Below are 16,635 nucleotides of genomic sequence, written 5' to 3'. Positions count from 1 at the left end.
AAAACACGGGATCGCTTCGCAAATGCCGTCGACGTGTAACGCGGAGCGATGTCGGAAGTGGCTGCCGCGAGGTATGTCGGAAAGGCAAGATGCTCTGTCGACAGCTGATTTGAATGACCAATGAACAGCGGCAGATGACGCGTTTTGTAGCCCTGAATTCAAACTCGTGTCCTAACCTAACCACAACCTCGTGATGTGCGATGTAGCCGAGAAAACGGCGGTCAACAGTCTACGGCAGAACTAAAATCACGATCGCTTCGATCACGGCTATTAGAGCTAACCTTTACGAGCAAACTCCACACAGAAAAAAAAAATGTAGTTTCAGCGCTAGAAGCAAACTGCAATTTCTAGTTATCATTTGTTACCTAAAAATATCCTAACACTGGCTTCATGAGCTGCCACGCTACCAATCGATGAGCATTCCTGGGTGGCACTTTGTTGCAGATTACAGACGACACAGGCAGACTCGAAACGAAAAAAGAATGGCAGGAAAAAAATAAGAGCAAATAAAAAATTAATACGATGATGAAAAATGACGCAGCGAATGTTAGAAATAAAAAAATTGCTTTTAACTCAATTAACTGAATAAAAACAATAATCAAGTATTTTGGTTACTTTAGAAATTAAAAAATTACGCTAAATTTGACATGATTTGAACCGACGACATTCTAAAGGTGGGGTTATTGCACTAACCATTAGGCTCTGCCACATCAAGAAAGGATGCCGGACAAGGAATTGAAAGTGAGCTGACCAATTGTGGAAATTTAACAAAGGCGAACAGTTCGGGCGTGACAATGACAGCTCTGAGTTGAGGAAACCAGGTCCAACGCATGGAGTGTCAATTATCAAGTACTTTCAATCGGACTATGGTGCGTTATAGCCCGTACATTCTGCAGGCAACCAGCTCGGGTGTCCACTCTTCGCCGCGAAAGAAAATCGCTTTAAAGTCTCTGTCTCCTACAAAAAACCACGTAACAAATGTGAAATTCGCGAATTGAATACATCTCTACAATGTCTCTAGCCATGAAAAAATCTGTTCTTAATTTCGATTAGGTGCGGAGATACATTTTTTTTTTCTTGAAACGTAATTTACGTGCCTGGAAGTGGTGGAGACCTGTGCAGGCACGTACTGTACTTTGGACAGCAGAAGTGATGACACAGCGGGAGCCGACAATTCCAGTACAACTGCCACTGGAGTCCAGCTCGCAAGTGCCGGCTGCTTTAAACAAGAGTACAGACCACAGTACGGTGTGTGGCGGAGGATGCCTATATCATTCCCCACTTTCCTAGTCACGTCAGTCCCTCCTATGATAAGTGAAGGTGGACCCGACTGGCTAGGCGACGTGATTATAACACACACTGTTTACTTCATCGGTTTCCTAGCCACTGGTGTTCTTTATACTCATCTCCGTATCAAATGTCTGTCATCATGCCACAAGCGCTGCAAAACCAGATTTGACACGCCCAGTACCTTGCCTGAACGTGTGTTTAACGCTAAATCTTCTTTATTTCAGTCACACGATTCCAGAACATCTCACCTAGTTTCCTGCATGCCATTCAGATCCACTCCACACTCAAACGGAGGCAAAAGTTTTACCCGTTATCGTCGAGATAGCCTGCCTCACGGCATAACCCAGCTGTTCAGTAGTACACCAGTATCCCTACTAGTATTCCTGTCACGTTGTCAACACTGTTCATACCTTTTCACCCTAATTAGATTCTTTTTCTCTTCTGCTTCGGATGCTGATTTTGCGCTTTATTACTCGCTAGTCCCTGGACCACCGAGCGAGGTGGCACAGTGGCTAGCACACTGGACTCGCATTCGGAAGGACGATGGTTCAATCCCTTGTCCGGCCATCCTGATTTAGGTTTTCCGTGATTTCCCTAAATCGCTCGAGGCAAATGTCGGGATGGTTCCTTCGAAAGGGCACGGCCGACTTCCTTTCCTAATCCGATGAGACCGATGACCTCGCTGTCTGGTCTCCTCCCCCAAAACAACCCAACCCAAGTCCCTGGACGAGTCAACTTCTTAGTCAAATTTTATTCCCTTCGACGGGACGTTAAACCCAGTCTTCCTTCCCTATTTTTATTGCCTCTGTACTTGCCAAGGGCTTATGTTATAGTTATTATTTGTATTTTCCAGCTACCAGTCACGTTTATTGACTAGTATTTTGTGTTTAATTAAGTATCTTCAAGAATGTTCTTCTCATGGCTCAAACGGCTCTGAGCACTATGCGACTTAACTTCTGAGGTCATCAGTCGCCTAGAACTTAGAACTAATTAATCCTAACTAACCTAAGGACAGCACACATATCCATGTGCGAGGCAGGATTCGAACCTGCGACCGTACCGGTCACTCGGTTCCAGACTGTAGCGCCTAGAACCGCCCGACCACTCCGGCCGGCGTTCTTCTCATCATCAAGCGTTTATGCATACAGATGAATATTACTCAAAGATAAAATGTCTTCATCAAAACTGACAGAACCATCGCACCATAACAATTGATGCAAAACTGCCTCTATCGCGCAAACGCTGCGTTGCCAGTCACAACAAACAGCGAGGCTGACTACACGTCAGCAGAAGACAACCACCGGACATCGATTTCTGGCCGCGTACTGCCAGCCCCCAGCCCGCCCCCTCCCCCTTCCCCCAAATACTCAAGCAGCACATCCAACAGCAAAACAGCGAAAAAAGCCATATTCTACGTCAAGTTAGATTACGTCATTTTATCTTTAAGTCACATTATCTGTATACATAAACACCTTATCATGAGCAAAATATGCTTGAAACACATTGGACTATGTTAAACATAAAATAAATGAATGTTACCGGTAGTAGAAAAATATATATAATTATTCCACACGGTCACGGTTCCAGAACTTTGCCAGCAAGGCCACAGTTAATTTCTGTTAGATATTACTATTCTCATTCGACAAGGAGATTATGTTACGAGGAAATTATTTAGCACAATACGACTGGCATTACGGTAATGCCATACATTCACTATTACCACTAAAAATTACTTACAGCTCAAGTACTGTGCACAATATAGAGATTACTCTCTCTGAGGATGTCTAGTTAGATACAAGGCAGCTTGCATGATGAAATAAATAAGTAAATAAACCATTCGCTGAAACTACAGTGCAAAGATGGTTGTCATCATCTTCGCTCTGTAAAAGATCGAATGTCTTCAATTTTAGCCTCGTGTTCATTACGTTAGGTGTCTGCTCAAGCAAGTAACGCGATTGTTGACACGTAGTGGAACAGCAGATTCCTAAATCTCGTCAGAAAGGCTCTCTTCGCAATGAAGAAATCCAGCCGCAGTTTGATGAGAATATCAGCGAAGCTCTCACTCTAACTAACAAAAAAACCGTGACATTTCGCACAACTGTTCTTTGACCCTTCGCTACCTCTTCCGTTAAACCAACACGGTAAGTGTTCGGCCATCCAGAGACACCAGTGCAATCCTTAAAAAGATCCCAGCAGAGGGATCGAAACGCTGAGTGCTCAACAAGTTTTAAGAGACCCAACGAATCATAGGGTTTTCGTCATCAGTAACAACGGCCACGAAAGCCTGCAGACTTTTATGCACCTTGGAAAAGCTTCCACATTCAGTATTCAAGAATTGGTCGGACGAAGGTTTTGTGAGTTACTGCGGTCGTGGGTTAATTTCTGCAATAAATTTCAGTCTTGCGTCTGCCTTCCCCCACGGTTAGATGTGGCCGTCCCACCTCCAATATCACTCCACCTTGAGACGTCGGGCAGTGATGAGATATTGGAGTAGCTATTGAGAGGATAGCATTTCAAATCACTATCCATATTTAGATTTGCCATGGTAACCTAACTCGTTTAAGGAAAATCTCTGGATAGTTTCAACGAAAATGGACATGGTTGATTTCCTGTCGACGGAACGTTAAACAATTGCCTTCGCACCCTTCTTCATATGGCTTGAGACATGTACTCCTAGACACTTGACAGTTAAAGGTAATTCAGTAACGAATCTCTTATCTAGATCTTTTCGTGTACATACGTGCATTACAGTAAATCAGATTTACGAGATGTATTCGAGAAGTAATGGCCATTCAGTCATTACAAACGAAAAAAATTGTTCGTCAGCAAAAGTTTATCTTTTTGGTTTTAATTTTCTATAAACTTACCGAACTTTTCGACGCAATCACTTCTTAGTACTCTTAGTAACGTTGCTCTAGCATGGGAACTGGACTGCTTGACAACTTCTTCGCCATCTTCACACCGTTCTCCATCAGGACTGATTCTGGCGTTGGTGTAGGATATCCACATACAGTCGCCCTTAAGACTGCAGGAAAATCAAAATATATCCATTGTGTACACAGCGGTCCAAAAACATCCGTCCACTTTAGCCTCTGGCTTTTTCAGCAATTGCGCGCAATTTTTGATAGCCGAGCTTTTCCTTAATAGTCGTGTAAATATCTCCAACGTGAAGAAATTCAGCATTGGTAGCACCAGTCAACCATCAAATCGCAGTATTTGATCCACTCATGACATTGTTGTTTGCTTTTACTCAAAGTCAAAAGACTAGTTAATATTTCTGTCGATAGATGACACAGCATTCATGCTAGTTCCTGCACGTAATTATGTTGAGAGTCAGCTGTCACGCTGATCCTCTCCAACTGTCTCTGCATTTCGTAACAGGTGCCACCTGTCTGGCAACGTCACCACCCCGTTGTAACGGGACATCCTCCTCTAGCACTACTTTTCGTCAACAGTAGTTGTCGATACCACTTTTCGTCAACAGTAGTTGTCGATACCAGTATTATTTTTCGAACTTTGGACAGGTTGCATTTCTGAAAAGTCTCATATAATTTTATACACAGTACTTTATATTTCAAGCTAAAATTTATGAAAATTAATTACTTTATAAAATGTTTTAGTCTCGATGTTATAATCGAGAAGTACTAGTTCTGAATGTACAGTTAAAATTATTTTTTTTAGAGATATTTGAAACTACGAACTATTGGCAAACTTGACTCTTCTATTATTAATTACGCGTTACTGTACCGTTTACTATGTTTATTTCTGGAGTCATTTATGAAATAATAATCGAAAGTAATAATGTAAAAGAAACTAACAGAAATTCATTTGTTTACAAAAATAGTGAACCCTTTGGAATATGGTTATTTCCGCGGAGTGAGAGAGTCGTAAGCTGCCTCTGACGTGATCGGACATATTTTTGTATTTTGTACGAACAATGTAATTTCGGCTTTGATAATGTTACAAATCAAAAGACTGTATGACATACTAAAATGTGGAAAATATATTTACGAAAAAACAAAAATTCTGCAACAAGAATCTTCAAATTTATTTAGATCAATGCTACCGTGATGACCTAAAATGTGACTTTTCAGCGTCAAGAATCAGACCCCTGGATAAGAAGAACTGGAACCACCTCTACATGAGAAGCTAAGTAAACTGGCTTATTGTAATCTTCGCTCCTCTCAAATCTTCACTAAATGACCAATGTGGACAACAGCTGCAAGTGTGAAGGAGGGGCTAAATTACACTGTACGCAACTGCTTCAAATACGAATACAATCAGAGAGCTAGAACCGTTACCTGTATAATATAAGGGCGACAGCTGTTATCGTATAACATATGACAGTTGCTTGCCAAGAGACAAAAGATATTGATGCTGTCGGGTCAGGCTGACCAGAAGACCAGCGCACTGCTTTGCGGGGGACCTAGTTCGAATATCGGTCGAGGCCCTGGTTGTCTGCGTGGGCGGCCTCTCCCACGCCTCGAGGGGCCACGCAGTGGCGTGGGGGCGGGGACGGGGGCAGGAGCGCGGGGGCGTGCCCTCCTGACCCAACGACTGCCGCTCTGCTGGGTACGGACCGCGCGCGTCTGTGGGAAGCGGCCAGCCGCCTCCGGTTGGCGGTCGCTCTCCGCCTCCACCGCCGAGGTCGCTGACGCTCGCCTATGTGGTGGCACTCGAATGGGACGTAGCCGGTGTATTTACGCTCAGACATTACGAAAAATCCGCGCTAGAGTCGGCGTAAGATGATGATCCTCGATAGCTAAGAGCGCTGTTGCCAGCTTTCAATTGCGAAGCGTAAACAGCTGCTGAAGAAGTCAGTAGCCGACAATATAGTTGTGGCGTTGCCATAGAGACGTTTACAAAATTACATTATATGACTGACTGACATGGGCGTGCGAAGCTACTGTGACCAGCCTACTGTCAGTAATCAACACAACCGACTCAACTATAGCTACCCATATACACAACAACAAGTTGTTGTTGTTGTGGTCTTCAATCTGGAGTTGGAGCTCTCCATGCTAGTCTATCCTGTGCAAGTCTCTTCATCCCTACATAACTTCTGCAACCTACATCCGTTTGTACCTGCTTCAAGCCTTGGTCTCCCTCCACACTTTCCTCCCCCCTCCCCAGGCCCCTCCCCCCTACCTACATATACACTTTCCCTTCATCACAAAACTATATTTATTATTTCGAGCTTTTCCTCATTACAGAGGCTTATCTCCAACATAATAATTTACTTGGAAATTACAATACAAACAATAAACGTTCTTAAACTACACTCTCAAAATATTTCTCCAGGTGTTTCGATCTTGCGTGTCCTCTTCCTCTGCGCCCATTCTCCTCATTGTGTGCTGTACATTTTGGAGCCAGGTGGCCATAGGTCGTCCTCTTCTTCTCCTCTCCGGTTCCCACTCCAGTATCAATTTTGGTATTCTGGTTTCCTCCATTCGTCGTACATGCCCGCACCACTGTAATTTCTTCCTATCCATTACGTCATATATTCTTTCTTTTATTCCCATTCTCCTTATTACTTCGGTGTTCCTTATCTTTTCTTTCCTGGAGATTCTTGCCGATCTTCTCCAAAAGTCCATCTCTAGAGCTTGTAATTTTTTAATGTGCTTGATGTTAATTGTCCAGGTCTCCGTTCCACACCCTCTAATATCACAAAACTGACTATCGATAAATCCCGTCTTTTAGTCAACTTGTGCCACATCGCTGTTTCCTCCCCAATTCGAATGAGCACTTTCCGACCTACTCATCTAATTTTCAACATTCTCCTGTAGTACCACATTTCAAAAGCATCTATTTACATCTAGTCATAACTGATTAATAGCCAAGTACATTTTCGTATAAGGCTACACCGGAAAAATATTTTTAGAAAAGACTTTATAATAGTTACATTTATAGATTCGGTGTCAAGAGCCCGCCTCCGTAGCCGAGTGTGTGTGTGTGTGGTGGGGGGGGGGGGAGGTACGGCTATCGGTACTACCAGGGATTTTTCGTTGGTGGGAGGACTGGACCGAGTATGACTGATAAGTAGCGACTCCAAGGTCGAAACGTGGACAACGTCTGGGAGTGCGGAGTACTGACCCCATGCCCCTCCATACCCTATTCAGTGGTGAATAACGGAGGACGATATGGCGGTCGGTTGCTTTTCGCAAGGTCTACAGGTCCACATCGCAGGGTTTTCTTATTTTTCCGTTTACTCGATATTAAGAAATTTTGCTTGTCAGAAATGGTTTTCTTGCAATTGGCAGTCTGCCTTTTATATACTCTTTATTTCGGCCCTTGACAATTTATTTTGCTTCTCAAATAGCGAAACTCATCTGCTCCTGTAAATCTCTTACTTCCTAATTCCTCACCATCGCTTTATTTGTAATGGAATGTAGTTAAATTTAACTACATTGCATTACTCTCCTATTACTTTTCTGGACGTTCTTTTATAATTTCTTTTCAGTGATCATCCATTTCACTCCAATGATCTACCAAGCCTGTTGCCGCCTCTGACAGAATTGTGCGAGTAATGCATCGGCAACATAATGTAAACGGAAAATCTCAACGTTTTTATTTCTTCTCCTTGGCCTTTATTTCTTTTTCAAAATTTATTTTTAGTTTCCTTTACTGCTTGTTCAGTGTGCCGACGGAATAACTTCAGATTTAGGCTACAGCCTTGTCTCATTCCCTTCCCAATTGCGTTCTCTGTTTCACGTCCAGCTAACTGAAGAAATCCAATTTAAAAGAAAGTATGTAGTAAACTTCTACCGAACAATAAGCTTAACAGGTTATGGTTTGCAAAATACTAAGACGAGTTCTGTAGAAAAGAATGGAAAAAAATGCTAGAAGCCGACTTTGGGGAAGTTCAATTTCTGCTCCGAAAAACTGTAGGAACATGTGAAAAAATACTTACTCTACGATTTATTTAGAAGATACACTGATGTAAGGGAAAGCTACGTTTATAGTGTTTGTAGATTTACGGAAAGCTTTTGACAATGTTGATTTGAATACACTCCTTCAAATTCTGAAGACAGCAGGGATTAAATACATTGAGCAAAAGGATATCTACAACTTGTTCGGGAACCTTTATCTCTTTAAGCTTTTGCAATAACAAACAAAACTGCAGTAAGTGATAAAACTGTCATCTCCACTGAAATGATCTGAAACTGGAAGACATATTGTCGCTGGACTTGCGTGTAACATCGACACCCACAGCATTGGGGCAACATTTACCTGATTACTTGAAAAAAAACACGACGACAAATCAACTTTGATTCCACCAGGAACGGTTGTGCTCAGCGACCCCATACCATAAGGAAGGAAAGCCACATAGCAGTGAGTCGCAGTCCCATTAGAGTTTATTATTTTTGCAAAACTAAATTTCGGCTGCAAATAGCCATCTTCAGTGCATTTTCGTTACAGTTCAACAGACTCCCGGCATTCATATCACCATATGCTCTTACAGGTGTATAGGCAGAAGGACCCATTGTAAGAAGGGATGGTGACATGGACTGCCGCGAGTCTGTTGAGTTGTAACGAAAATGCACTGAAGATGGGTACTTATAGCCGAAATCTAGATTTGCAAGAATAATAAAAGCTAATGGGATGGCGACTGACTGCTGTGTGCCTTTCTTTCCTTACAACAACAAATCACTACAATTGCTGTATATCTCCTAACAATATAATCCACAGGCATGGAGCTCTACCATTATTACCACGTATAAATCAATGTCGTCAAATTTACCTGGATGCAGAACCTCGTCGTCCGCAGGAGTCGGCGCGCAGTTCGCTTTGCGATGCTCTGGAACACACAAAAAATCCCTCTTATGCAATGAGATATATCGATACACTGATGAAACACTCAAACACTTGCCAACTTTCTTAAAATTCATGTCTCTGTAGTTTTGCTACTGCGACGTAACAGTTTTTGCACTTCTCGTTTTCTCCATTGAATTTTGAAGAGTATTTACCTCCTGGAGAATAATTCGTCCGCAAGCCAGTCATTAATTACGCACAATGAGGCCTCTCGATTTCGATCCCCAAGATTTACCGCTCCGCATTTACCAGGATTCTGTACAGAGATTATCGTCACAAATGGCTTAGAGTCTGCCCTGTTAGCCATTCGGTCTAACGCGGCACGTATCCGCCCGGCGGATGTGTGTCGAGGTCCGCCGGCTAACCTGTGGACGGTTTTTACGCGGTTTTCCAACTGCCCCTGTGAATGCGGGCTGGTTCCCCTTATTCCGCCTCAGCTACACTATGTCGGCGATTGCTGCGCAAACAAGTTGTCCACGTACGCGTACACCACTATTACTCTACAACGCAAACATAGGGGTTACATTCGTCTGGTGTGAGACGTTCCCTGCGGGGGTGTACCGGGGGCCGAACCGCACAATAACCCTGGGTTCGGTGTGGGGCGGCGGAGGGCTGAAGTGGACTGCGGTAATCGTCGTGGGGTTGTGGACCACTGCGGCTGCGGCGGGGACGGGGCCTCTCCGTCGTTTCTAGGCCCCCGGTTAACGTACAATGCAATGCAATACAATGGCTTAGTGATATTGTTGAAAGCGCTTGGCATTTTTATTGTGTAAGACTCGCGGTCATTGTGTCAATGACGGTTTTTACTTAACATACGCGGTTCGCAAAGTCTTTTCTTATTTTTTCAGATACGACCAGTTTCGGATTTACAAACATTTCATCATTAGATTTATGCCTTTTTACAAACTACCACGTCCCCTCTAGAACCAGAGTCATATCGGAGGAAACCCGAAAAGCGTCATATTTGCAAGAATAAAAAAAAAATAAAAAAACGAGAAGCCACCCGAGACAAAGAAACCTTTTACAGCTGAAAGTACACATTACTAGATGTTAAAAATACCAGTAAACATGAGTGCGAAAAAGAATCGTTCATGAGATAATTCTGAAATTTTATTGAGAATGCGTTTTGCAGACTTTTCTCCACAATCAGGCGGCAATTGCGATGTTTCGCCCGGGCGCATTGCTCCCGGGAAAACCAACGACGTCGAAATATCTGTAATTGTGTGTATCTTCGTTATGTACTTTCCTACAGAGATCCACAGTTGAGCCTTAGTTACACACTCACTGGTTACAAGGGTGTAGTTTATGAAAAGTATGTGTGTGTGTAAAGTAGAAACGCAGAGCTCTTGAGGAAATTATCCAACGAAGAAACACAGGAGTGTACATACTTCGACATCGTAGGTTTCCGCGGCAGCACTGGGCCTGAACAGCCGCAACTATCAGCTGTCAGTGGAGCAAAGCGTGGGCAACTCAACGTAAACGAAAACTTAAAGCTTAGAGACTGTTTGCATTCTGTGGTTTTTATCTACAAACAATCACGAAAACAGGTTGCCAAACATGTTTACGTTTAAAAATGTGAATATTTGTTGATACCAGCTGCTGAGAGATTCATTGTTTAAAATCGAGTTAGGAAAATGGCAATGGTTAACAAACCTTTTCGATACTTTGGTAGACATACGCTTCTGTTGTGACATCTTCCAGGATTTCTTGAGGATGTTCTTTCGACCAACGCCAAAGTATGTTGTGCATACGGCTTTGACTGTCGATCCGCGCCTTTTATAAGTTACATCACTACGGATTATGATATAACCAGTACAACTCACCAACACAAAGTATTATATATCCGATCAACTCTTGTAAGTAAGCTGGACCACCGGCCTATTAACCTTCCCGCGCTTTGAGGTGCCATGTCACGGATTGCTCGGCCGCTCCTGCCGGAGGTTCGAATCCTACCTCGGGCATGGGTGTGTGTGTTGTTCTTAGCATAATTTAGTTTAAGTAGTGTGTAAGTCTAGGGACCGATGACCTCAGCTGTTTGGTTCCTTAGGAATTCACACAGATTTGAACATTTTCTTTACTAACCATCCGAAACAAACACCACAGCAGACTACCAAATGGTTCAAATGGCTCTGAGCACTATGAGACTTAACATCTCAGGTCATCAGTCCCCTAGAACTTAGAACTAGTTAAACCTAACTAACCTTAGGACATCACACACATCCATGCCCGAGGCAGGATTCGAACGTGCGACCGTAGCGGTCGCGCGGTTCCAGACTGAAGCGCCTAGAACCGCTCGGCCACACCGGCCGGCAGCAGACTACCCCAGTCACACGTTTGACTATGCTGATGTTTCTTTGACGCCTTCTTCTCTACAACTCAGCGTCTATATTTTTATGTTTAAGCTCCATCACATCGCCTCCGCTACCAGACGGCTTTCTACTGCATCTCTTATCAACACATTCCATCTTCACGTCTTCCGAGTCCATACATCCGTCACTTTCTGTGAACAAAATATCTGTTTACTGTGTATCGTACCAGCTTTGTGGTTGGATTCAGGACTTAACTAGCAGATAGAACGCCATTTTTAACGGGATGAAATCGTCTGAATGTAAAAGTAACTACCTACCACCAGAGTGTTTTGTAGGACTGCTGCCATTCGCGATAATTTTTTGTCTTAAAGCTTTCAACATTGGCATGACAAAAAGAGCTTTTCTTTTGCAACAAGTTCTATTTATTCACCACGGAGATTTAGGTTTCTTATGTTGTCCTCAGGCGAGAAGTGACTCTTGCAGCTTCATGTAAAATAACCAAAGAAGAAACAGAGTTATCAGATAACGTAGAAGTTGAGATATTTAGAAATGCTAAGTTTATCCTTGATTCCAATTTTATGCAAGACGAAATTTTGTAATAAAAATCGTATCGTTGTGATTATGCAGTTTTTTCATTTGTCTCTGGTCCGTTTATCTAAGTACTTTCCTTACCGCGTCACGTGCCCGTACGCCAGCAGGCGAAACTTAATTTAACAGAGATGAGAGGTCAAAATGGTTTTCATTCATTTGGAACTATGTTGGATTTTTGACACATATGCTGAGGTTAATTATATTTTCAGTAGTTGCATGTTTCTGCCTTTCTTCGCGGCACGGAGATCACATTGTCCCTTGTAAGGATGTGTTTCGTCAGGAGCAAATTTAATACGGTCGTCAGCTTCTCTAATTTTCAGGCTCCCATCAGACATAATTTTTAGAATGGCGGGGGGTGGGGAGATGAATAGCGACAATGTATAATTTTTTCTTGTTACACATAGTAAATTCTTCCATGTGACGACGTCTTTCAGACGATGCCATTTCAATGACTTCCATTTTTTGTGGGGAACTTAGCACCACAATCAGAGACAAATGATGAGACATTCCTTTTATAGCACGCAGGCCCTCCTACTCATTCTAGGAACCTGGATACTAAATCAAAAAGCTCTGAAGAAGGGCACAGATTACTGAATAAAAAGGGATGAATTTAAAAGTGAAAGAAATCGTGAGAAAATCTATGCCACCCGTAGATGAAATTAGAGCACTGCTCCCGGAAGACTGGCACCGTTTTCGGGGTACAGCAAGAACAGGAAGACGAGTTCAGAGCAACTACTTAGTTTAAAATTTTTGCAGCTTATCAGGGAAAAGATTCAGTATGTGACGGACCAGGGATTACACTCGAACTATCGGAAAGGATAAACCAAATACAGGTTGGAAGTGCAACTTATAAATTATTGGTAGCAGCTAAGCTATAACCATAGTGTACGCGAAAGAACTTGCCCCCTTCTAACAGCCGTGTACCGAGAGTCTCTAGAGGAACGGAAGGCTCCAAATGATTGGAAAAGAGCACAGGTAGTCCCAGTCTTCAAGAAGGGTCGTCGAGTAGATGCGAAAAACTATAGACCTATATCTCTGACATCGATCTGTTGTAGAATTTTAGAACACGTTTTTTGCTCGCGTATCATGTCGTTTCTGGAAACCCAGAATCTACTCTGTGGGAATCAACATCGATTCCGGAAACAGCGATCGTGTGAGACCCAACTCGCTTTATTTGTTCATGAGACCCAGAAAATATTAGATACAGGCTCCCAGGTAGATGCTATTTTTCTTGACTTCCGGAAGGCGTTCGATACAGTTCCGCACTGTCGCCTGATAAACAAAGTAAGAGCCTACGGAATATCAGACCAGCTGTGTGGCTGGATTGAAGAGTTTTTAGCAAACAGAACACAGAATGTTGTTATCAATGGAGAGACGTCTACAGACGTTAAAGTAACCTCTGGCGTGCCACAGGGGAGTGTTATGGACCATTGCTTTTCACAATATATATAAATGACCTAGTAGATAGTGTCGGAAGTCCCATGCGGCTTTTCGCGGATGATGCTGTAGTATACAGAGAAGTTGCAGCATTAGAAAATTGTAGCGAAATGCAGGAAGATCTGCAGCGGATAGGCACTTGGTGCAGGGAGTGGCAACTGCCCCTTAACATAGACAAATGTAATGTATTGCGAATACATAGAAAGAAAGATCCTTTATTGTATGATTATATGATATCGGAACAAACACTGGTAGCAGTTACTTCTGTAAAATATCTGGGAGTATGCGTACGGAACGATTTGAAGTGGAATGATCATATAAAAGTAATTGTTGGTAAGGCGGGTACCAGGTTGAGATTCATTGGGAGAGTCCTTAGAAAATGTAGTCCATCAACGAAGGAGGTGGCTTACAAAACACTCGTTCGACCTATACTTGAGTATTGCTCATCAGTGTGGAATCCGTACCAGGTCGGGTTGACAGAGCAGATAGAGAAGATCCAAAGAAGAGCGGCGCGTTTCGTCACAGGGTTTTTTGGTAACCGTGATAGCGTTACGGAGATGTTTAGCATACTCATGTGGCAGACTCTGCAAGAGAGGCGCTCTGCATCGCGGTGTAGCTTGCTGTCCAGGTTTCGAGAGGGCGCGTTTCTGGATGAGGTATCGAAGATATTGCTTCGCCCTACTTATATCTCCCGAGGAGATCACGAATGTAAAATTAGAGAGATTCGAGCGCGCACGGAGGCTTTCAGACAGTCGTTCTTCCCGAGAACCATACGCGACTGGAACAGGAAAGGGAGGTAATGACAGTGGCACGTAAAATGCCCTCCGCCACTCACCGTTGGGTGGCTTGCGGAGTACAAATGTAGATGTAGATGTTTATACTTGCTGTAGGATGGATGTTTGGGTCCAACAGTTGCGCTACCACCGTGGGAAATCTCTCATAAGGCGTACGCAAAAACGCGTACTTCCGAAATTAAAAGGAGAATTCAATGCAACACCAGTAGAAGCACTGTTAGTAGTTCTGGGAATGTATTCAACCGGTAAACTGCCATGCACAGAATTGCTCGCTACTGGCCGAGGGAGTGGGACACAGAGTAGGTGAGAACAGGTAACTGAAGTCTTCGATACCTCTTCACCGTCTCACAAACAAACTGTCAGTTTTCAGCTTAACCTAGACCTCAGGCTAAGCTATATATCAGGCTGTCCCCAAAACCGAGAACTCAAAAAATTATGTGTTGTCACTGTTCTACTTCTCCTTGTAAACGTATGACATCACACGTCACATCATTACATCACGAGTCAAAGTCAACGTTCGATACCGGTTAGTTGAATCCTTATTCTACATACCTTTGGTGAAACTGATCCCTCGAAGGTACTGCACTGTACCAATGTGATGTGCGAAATACTTACTTGTAGTCGCTTAATAACGGTGTCAGGTCGCACGTTTCGTTCGTATTTTCTATTTCACGGACAAACGCTTTTCACGTCTCGTGTAAACGTGCTCATTTCTGGAACGACGAAAGAATCGTTGGGAATGGAGAAAGGTACTAGGTCTGAGAGGTGGGAATCAGTTCCGCCCCACCCTCTCTACGCCCAATGTGCTGAGAGAGTGACAGCCGACTTAAGGGGCTCCGGAAAGGCTCAAAATCATGAAAAGTTCAATTTTTACTTTTTTGCGTTTTCTGAATCTGCAGAGTATTACCTTTTAATAGATATATAATGTATTCAATTCCGAAGACTACAACTATTTTTAAATTTTTTTTTGAAATGTGTTCTACATGGGCGTGACCCACTGTGGCGCTGTTAAACTGCTGTCAAATGGTGTTATTATTAACGTCCGTGTTCATCAGGTACATTTTAGTGATGTGAGATAAAGTATGTGTTGTGGCTAACCTGTGATGGTTCAATATATATCGCTGGTGTGATTGTCGATTGTTTCACGTTTATTTACTCTGTCGTTATCTCGAAAATATTCGTAATTAATTCTGTTTCTTGAGTCTCTGTTTTGTTGAAGTATAATAATGAGTAAAAGTAAAGTTATTATAAATCCTCTGAAGGCTTTTAAGAAAAGGAGAAATGTTGGAAAGCCAAAGGTATGTGTTATTACTGTAAACAATAAAGACGATAACCAAGTGAGTGAACCTAACCTCTCAAGTACACCTGCCCATAGCAGTCAAAGTGGGTAAGAAAATACTTCACAGAAGAAATTTGGTTCAATGAGTGAAAACTATGCATGTTTTATGGGCGAATCGGATGTGAATGAAATATTTGATATGTCGGTTCTCAAAGGAATTTTTTCAAACTGTGTAAGATGTATTCATTGTAGTGAAGTTGGTCTGGAACTCTCCATAATAAAGCACGTAGGACTTGCTAGTGAAATACAACTGAAATGTGATAAGTGTTCATACATGACCACCTTTTGGAACAGTGTTGCAGTAACTGCAACTGAAGAAAATGGTAGCAAAATCTACGAACACAACAACGAGCGATGCTTGCTTTAGACAAGGAACGCCTTCGGGCTGCAGACAGGGCTGTAAAGAGTCTAGAAATACAAGTAAGAGTCAACAGGAGGAGGAACAAGAGGAAGCTGGAGGAGGAGTTTGCAGAGGATGAAGATAATCCATCCTATGGACCTGGAATGCACTAAAAAGTTAATCCAATCTTTGTCGCTCGATTCCCAAAACTTTTATTTTCTCATACTAATTACATGTTTTCTAAGGATCTTCCAAACATATTTGTTTCAAACTTTCAGTAAATGTTACACTGTACCTTCTGCATAATTTAACACAGCCTTTTTCCAAAAAACTGTATATTTTTGAATATATAAATAAAAAATTGCAAAAAAATGTTGTGAATTTTCATTACAATTGAAAAAAAATCATCTTTAATAACTGAACTAAAACTTTGTAAAATCCCTGTGTTAAGTTGTAGCCCATATTCCAATAAATAATCTGTAAAAATTTCAACTTCCTACCTCAAATACTTTGTGAGGAAAGACGTAATTTATAAGCGTTATTTTAACATTGCAAGTATAGGGCGTTCCGGAGCCCCTTAAACACGGAACGGTGACGGTGCGTGAGAGAGCGCGAACAACATAGCGGCAGGCGTCTCCTTGAGCTGTGGATCTCTGGTCCAGTCTGAAGCGACTCGGCCTGTATGCTGGCGCTTCGCCCGGGAATTCACGAAGCCAGGGAAAG

At 42.6% G+C, this 16,635-nt stretch overlaps 1 protein-coding gene across 1 annotated transcript in view; it reads right to left on the bottom strand.

The window, feature by feature from the left end:
* Positions 1–16,635, bottom strand: part of LOC124558354 (heparan-alpha-glucosaminide N-acetyltransferase-like) — a 329,129-nt gene that overhangs the window by 174,087 nt on the left and 138,407 nt on the right. Inside the window, exon 2 of the mRNA XM_047130906.1 lies at positions 9,032–9,088. The gene's annotated coding sequence lies outside the window, so the exon portion shown is untranslated. The remainder of the gene's footprint in view (positions 1–9,031; positions 9,089–16,635) is intronic.

This window comes from Schistocerca americana, chromosome 1 (assembly GCF_021461395.2).
Source record: "Schistocerca americana isolate TAMUIC-IGC-003095 chromosome 1, iqSchAmer2.1, whole genome shotgun sequence".
In the NCBI taxonomy this organism is placed as follows: Eukaryota; Metazoa; Arthropoda; class Insecta; order Orthoptera; family Acrididae; genus Schistocerca; species Schistocerca americana.
The sequence above is the reverse complement of the archived record's forward strand: the minus strand, read 5'-3'. Positions and strand labels throughout refer to the sequence as shown.